Source organism: Galeopterus variegatus, unplaced genomic scaffold (genome assembly GCF_000696425.1).
Source record: "Galeopterus variegatus unplaced genomic scaffold, G_variegatus-3.0.2 Scaffold242, whole genome shotgun sequence".
Taxonomy (NCBI): Eukaryota; Metazoa; Chordata; class Mammalia; order Dermoptera; family Cynocephalidae; genus Galeopterus; species Galeopterus variegatus.
This window is the reverse complement of record NW_007726353.1, coordinates 701,007-707,071: the sequence shown is the minus strand read 5'-3', so window position 1 is coordinate 707,071 and position 6,065 is coordinate 701,007.

Here is a 6,065-nt window from a genome sequence, read left to right as displayed (position 1 = left end):
TGATTCTGTCTCTCTGTAGAACCCTGACTAATAGACAATCCCATTTACAATAGCAACAACAACAACAAAATAGAACACCTAGAAAATTTAACCAAGGAGGTGAAAGATCTTTGAATGAGCACACCGGCCATTCCTATATAGGATCCGAACCCGCGGCGGGAGTGTCGCTGAGCTCCCAGTGCCGCACTCTCCCGAGTGCGCCACGGGCTCAGCACCAAACGTGTTATACTTAGAACAGATTATTTTAAACTAATGACAACTTAACTTTGAACACCAAGAAAAAAAAAAATGCAAAGCCAACTCTACTCTTTGACATCATTCCCCCCCACTTTTTGACATTTTGTTGTTTCACCTCACATCTTTTAATATTGCCTATCTCTTATACTGTTGTTGAGTTTGTTATTATCTTCTTGGGTTTGTCCTTAGATTACATGGTAGGGATATAAGTGCTTTTTTCATCACCCTTATGATACTGGAGTATTCTGAGATTTTGTACTTACTTTGCTAGTAAGTTTTGTACTTTCAAATGTTTTCTTGTTACACTTTAGCATCATTTGCTTTCAGCTTGAAGAACTTTCTTTAGCATTTCGTCTAAGACATTGATGAATTCCTTAGCTTTTTTTCTTTTTAATTAAGTTTTTATTAATTGACCTATAATAATTGCATATACTTATGGAGTGCAATGTGATATTTGGATACAATTATACAATGTGCAATGATCATATCAAGGTATTTGTCACCTCTCCCAGGATGACGGAGATGCAAAGGATTACTCAAAGTCCATTTCTTCTGAGCAGTGAGAGGCCCCAAAGAGGTTAATTTCCAGGAATCCTCAAGAGAGAGGCATTCATCCTTGGAAAATAACTCCAAACCAGGGTTTTCTCTCAGTATTTATTCTCCAGGCCAGAAAGTTACAGAAAAGGAACATAGGTGGTTACAAAAAGAACAGTAAGATAATTGTCATGGCAACAATCATTAGGTTTAGCTGCACCAAGGACATCTGCCCTTAGAGCCAGCAACTTTGCTGTGTTACATTTCTTTATCTACAACAGAGACTTTAACTCAGGGAAAGTTTCCTGTCTTTTGCAAGTTATTTCTATGTGTAATTCTAAAAAGTTAGGCTATATCTGAAACTACAGGGCCTTGGAAGCTAGGCCCTGTGAAATATATTTGCTTTATTAATGTTAGTATACTCCACAGTATTTAGCATATCCATTACCTCAAACATTTGTCACCGCTTTGTGTTGGAGACATTTGACATCCCCTCTACCAGCTAGTTGAAGTTATACAGTAATGTGTTGTTGACTATAGTCTCCCTATACTGCTAGAGAACACTAGATCTTATTCTTCCTATCTATCTATAATTTTGTACCCATTAACCACCCTCTCTCCATTCCTGCCCCACTTTCTAGTCTCTAGTAACTACTATCCTATTCTCTACTGCTATGAGATCAACTCTTTTAGCTTCCACATATAAGAACATGCACTGTTTCTCTTTCTGTCCCTGTCTTATTTCCCTTTACATAATGTCCTCCAGGTTCATCCATGTTGCTATGAATGGCAGAATTTCATCCTTTTTTATGGCTGAGTAATATTCCATTTTGTATATATACCATGTTTTCTTTATCCAGTCATCTAGTGATTAACATTTAGGTTGGTTCCAAATCTTGGCTATTGTGAAGCAAGCCACGATAAACATGGGAGTGCAGGTATCTCTTCAATATGGTGATTTCCATTCCTTTGGACACACACCCAGTAGTGGGATTGCTAGATCGTATGGTAGTTCTATCTGAAGTTGTTCGAGAAATCTCCACACTGTTTTCCATAGTGGCTATACTAATTTACACTCTCACTAACAATATATAGTAGATCCCCTTTCTCTGCACCCTCACCAGCATTTGTTATTTTCTATCTTTTTGATAGTAGCCATTCTAACTAGAGTAGGATGATATCTCAGATTAGTTTTAATTTTGAGAAACGTCTGTTCAGTGTTCAGGTCCTTTGCCCTTTTTTTTTCCCTTTGGCAGCTGGCCAGTATGGGTGTCCAAACGCATGGCCTTGGTGTTATAAGACTACACTCTAACCAACTCAGCTCATTGGCCAGGCTTTGTCCATCTTTTAATCAGATCAATTTTTTTTATTGAGCATTTTGAGTTCTTTGTATATTCTTTTTTTTTTTTTTTTTACCAACTCAGCTCATTGGCCAGGCTTTGTCCATCTTTTAATCAGATCAATTTTTTTTATTGAGCATTTTGAGTTCTTTGTATATTCTTTTTTTTTTTTTTTTTTAAAGATGACCAGTAAGGGGATCTTAACCCTTAACTTGGTGTTATCAGCACCACACTCTCCCAAGTGAACCACGGGCTGGCCCCTAGTCCTTTGTATATTCTGGATTTTAATACTTTGTCAGATGCATACTTTGCAAATATTTTCTCTCATTCTGCAGGTTATCTTTTCACCTGCTGATTGTGCCCTTGGCTGTGCAGAAGCTTATTAGTTTTTTATAATTTCATTTGTTCATTTTTGCTTTTGTTGCCTGTGCTTTTGAGGTTTTCTTCATAAAATATTTGCCCAGGCCTGTGTTCTGAAGCATTTCCCCTGTGTTTTCTTCTAGTAGCTTCAGGTCTTACATTTTGCTCTTTAATCCATTTTGAGTTGATTTTCGTACATAGTGAGAGATAGGGGTCTAGTTTCAGTCTTCTGCTTGTGGATCTCCAGTTTTTCCAGCACCATTTATTGAAGAGATTGCCATTCCCTAATGTGTGTTCTTGGCTCCTTTATCAACAATCAGTTGGTTGTGAATTTATTTCTGAATTCTCTATTCTGTTCCATTGGTCTATGTGTCTGTTTTTATACAAGTACCATGCTGTTTTGTTTTTTGTTTTTTAAAAGTTGACCAGTAAGAGGATCTTAACCCTTGATTTGGTGTTGTCAGCACCATGCTCACCCAGTAAGCTAACCAGCCATCCCTATATGGGATCCGAACCCATGGCCTTGGTGTTATCAGCACCACACTCTCCCGAGTGAACCAAGGGCTGGCCCGTACCATGCTGTTTTGATGATGATAGCTTTGTAACATATTTTGAGGTCAGGCAGTGTGATGCCCCTTGCTTTGTTCTTTTTGCTTAGGATTGCTTTGGCTATTCAGTCTGTATTAATCTATTTCTGTTGCTTATAATATAAATACCTGAAACAGGGTAATTTATAAGAAAACTAAATTTATTGCTTACAGTTTGGGAAGCTGGGAAGTCCAAAGTCCAGGGAACACATCTGGTAAGTGTCTTCCTTGGTGATGGCTTCAACAACACAGGGTATCACATTGCAAGATAACAGAAGCAGAGAGATGGACAGCTCTTCATGTGCTCTCCTTTTAAAGTCGTAAGAACCATGCCCACTATTCCAAGAATGTATCAATCCATTCATGAGGGTACAGTCCTCACAATCCAATCACTTCTTCGAGGCCCCACCTTTCAGCCATCAATAGCATTTCCCACCCTCTTAACACTATCACAGTTGGGGTCAAGTTTTAGGGAGACATTTGATCCAAGGTAGAGCCTTTTGTTGTTCCATGTAAATTTGTTTCCTGTGAAGTATGTCATTGGCAGTTTGAAGAGGATTGCATTGAATCTGTAAATCACTTTGGGTAGTATGGTCATTTTGACAGTACTGATTCTTCCAATCCATGAACATGGGATGTCTTTCCATTTTTGTGTCTTGTCTTTAATTTCTTTCATCAGTGTTTAAGTTTTCTTTGTAAAGATATTTCACCTCCTTGGTTAAATTTTCTAGGTGTTCTATTTTGTTGTTGTTGTTGCTATTGTAAATGGGATTGTCTATTAGTCAGGGTTCTACAGAGAGACAGAATCAATAGGATATGTTATAAATATATGACAGGGATTTATTAGGGGAATTAGCTCATGTGATTGTGAAGAAAAGTCCCACAATAGGCTGTCTGTAAACTGGATGCTGGTAGTGTGGCTCAGTCCAAGTCTGAAGGCCTCAAACCAGGGAGGCTGATGGTGTCCTTGATGTAAGTCCTGGAACCCGAAAGCTGAAGAGTCTCAAGCTCTCATGTCCACAGACAAGAAAGAAAAGTGTATCCCAGCTCCATGGATAGAGAGATTCACCTCTTTCCTCTGTCTTTCATTCTCTCTGAACCCCCAGTGGATTGGATGGTTCCCACCCACACTGAGGGTGGGTATTTCCCACCCAATCCACCCAGATTCTCATACTAATCTCTGCTGGAAACATCCTCACGGACACACCTAAAAAGATAGCTTTACCAGGTTTCTCAGCATTCCTTCATCTAACCAAGTTGACACCTAGAATTAACCTTCACGGATTGCTCTCTTGATTTCTTTTTCTGCTAGTTCATTGTTGGTGTGTAGAAATGCTAGTGATTTTTGTATGCTGATTTTGTATCCTGCAACTTTACTGAATTTGTTTATAGGCCTAGGAGTCTTTTGGTAGAGTCTTTAGGTTTCTCTCTATGTAAAATCATGTCATCTGCAAACAGGGACAATTTGACTTCTTTTCCAATTTGGATGCCTTTTATTTTTTCCTTCTGCCTAATTGCTCTGGCTAGGTCTTACAGTACTATGTTGATTAAAAATGGGGAGAGTGGGCTTCCTTGTCTTGTTCCAGTTTAGTAGATATTAGCTGTGGGTTTGTCATATATAATCTTTATTGTATTAAGATACTTTCCTTCTATATGTAATTTGCTGGAGTTATCATAAAGAGATGTTGAATTTTATCACATGATTTTTCTGCATCTATCAAGATGGTCAAATGGTTTTGTTTTGTTTTTTTCCATTCTGTTGATGTGCTGTATTACATTTATTGATTTGTGTATGTTGAACCATCCTTGCATCCCTGGAATAAATCCCACTTTATCATGGCATCTAATCTTTTTGATGTGCTGTTGGATTTGGTTTGCTAGTATTCATTGAGTATTTTTCATCTGTGTTCATTAGGGATATAGGCCTGTAGTTTTCTTTTTTGTTATTGTGTCCTTGCCTTATTTTGGTATCAGGGTAATGCTGGCCTTGTATCCCTTAGCTTTTGTTTGTCTGGGAAATACTTTATTTCTCCTTCATATTTGAAGGTTAGTTTTGCTGGATACAGAGTTCTTGGTCGATAGTATTTATCCTTCAGGGCTTTGAATATATCATTCTCCAGACAGGTAGGATTTCTACTGAGAAATTCACTGACAGCCTTATTGGGGCTCCATTGAATGTTATCTGTTTCTTTTCTCTTGCTGCTTTCAGTATTATTTCTTTGTCTTTGGTTTTAGATAATTCGATAATGATGTGCCTTGCAGTGTTCCTCTTTGGATTGAATTTGATTGCTGACCTCTGAGCTTCCTGTAACTGGATGCTGTCATCTTTCTACATACTTGGTAAATTTTGAACCATTATTTCCTTAAATATGCTTCCTAGGTCTCTTCCTTTGTCATCTCCTTCATGTTCACCAATTATGCAGAGGTTATTTCACTTGAAGGAGTCCCATAATTGCTACAATTCCATTTCCTTTTTTCTTATTCTTTTTTTCTTTTTGCTCCTCTAATTGGATAATTTTGTATGTTCTGTCTTCATGCTCACTGGTTCTATCTTCTGTTTGATAAAGTCTGGTGTTGGAGCTTTCTATCAAATTTTTCCATTCCAGTAATGTATTTTTTATTTCTAGAATTTCTCAGGTTTTTTTTTAATTGTTTCTGTTTCTTTGTCAAGTTTCTTCTTCTGCTCCTGATTGTTTTCCAAATATCATTTGATTTTCTGTCTTGATTTTCTTTCTTTTAATTCCCTGAACATCTTTAAGAGGATTATTCTGAATTCTCTGTCAGACATTTCATATATCCACTGTTCTTCTGGGTCTATTTCTGGTGCTTTGTTGGTTTGCTTTGGTGATGTCATATTTCTTGATCTTTGTGTCTATTCATTGCTGCCTGGGAAATAGGGTGGACCTTTCCAAGGGGTTTTTTTTTTTTTTTTTTTTTGTCTTTTGTCTTTTTTCCGTGTCCGGCAACGGATCGCAACCCTCAGTGTTGCCCCCGTACCAGACCGGGG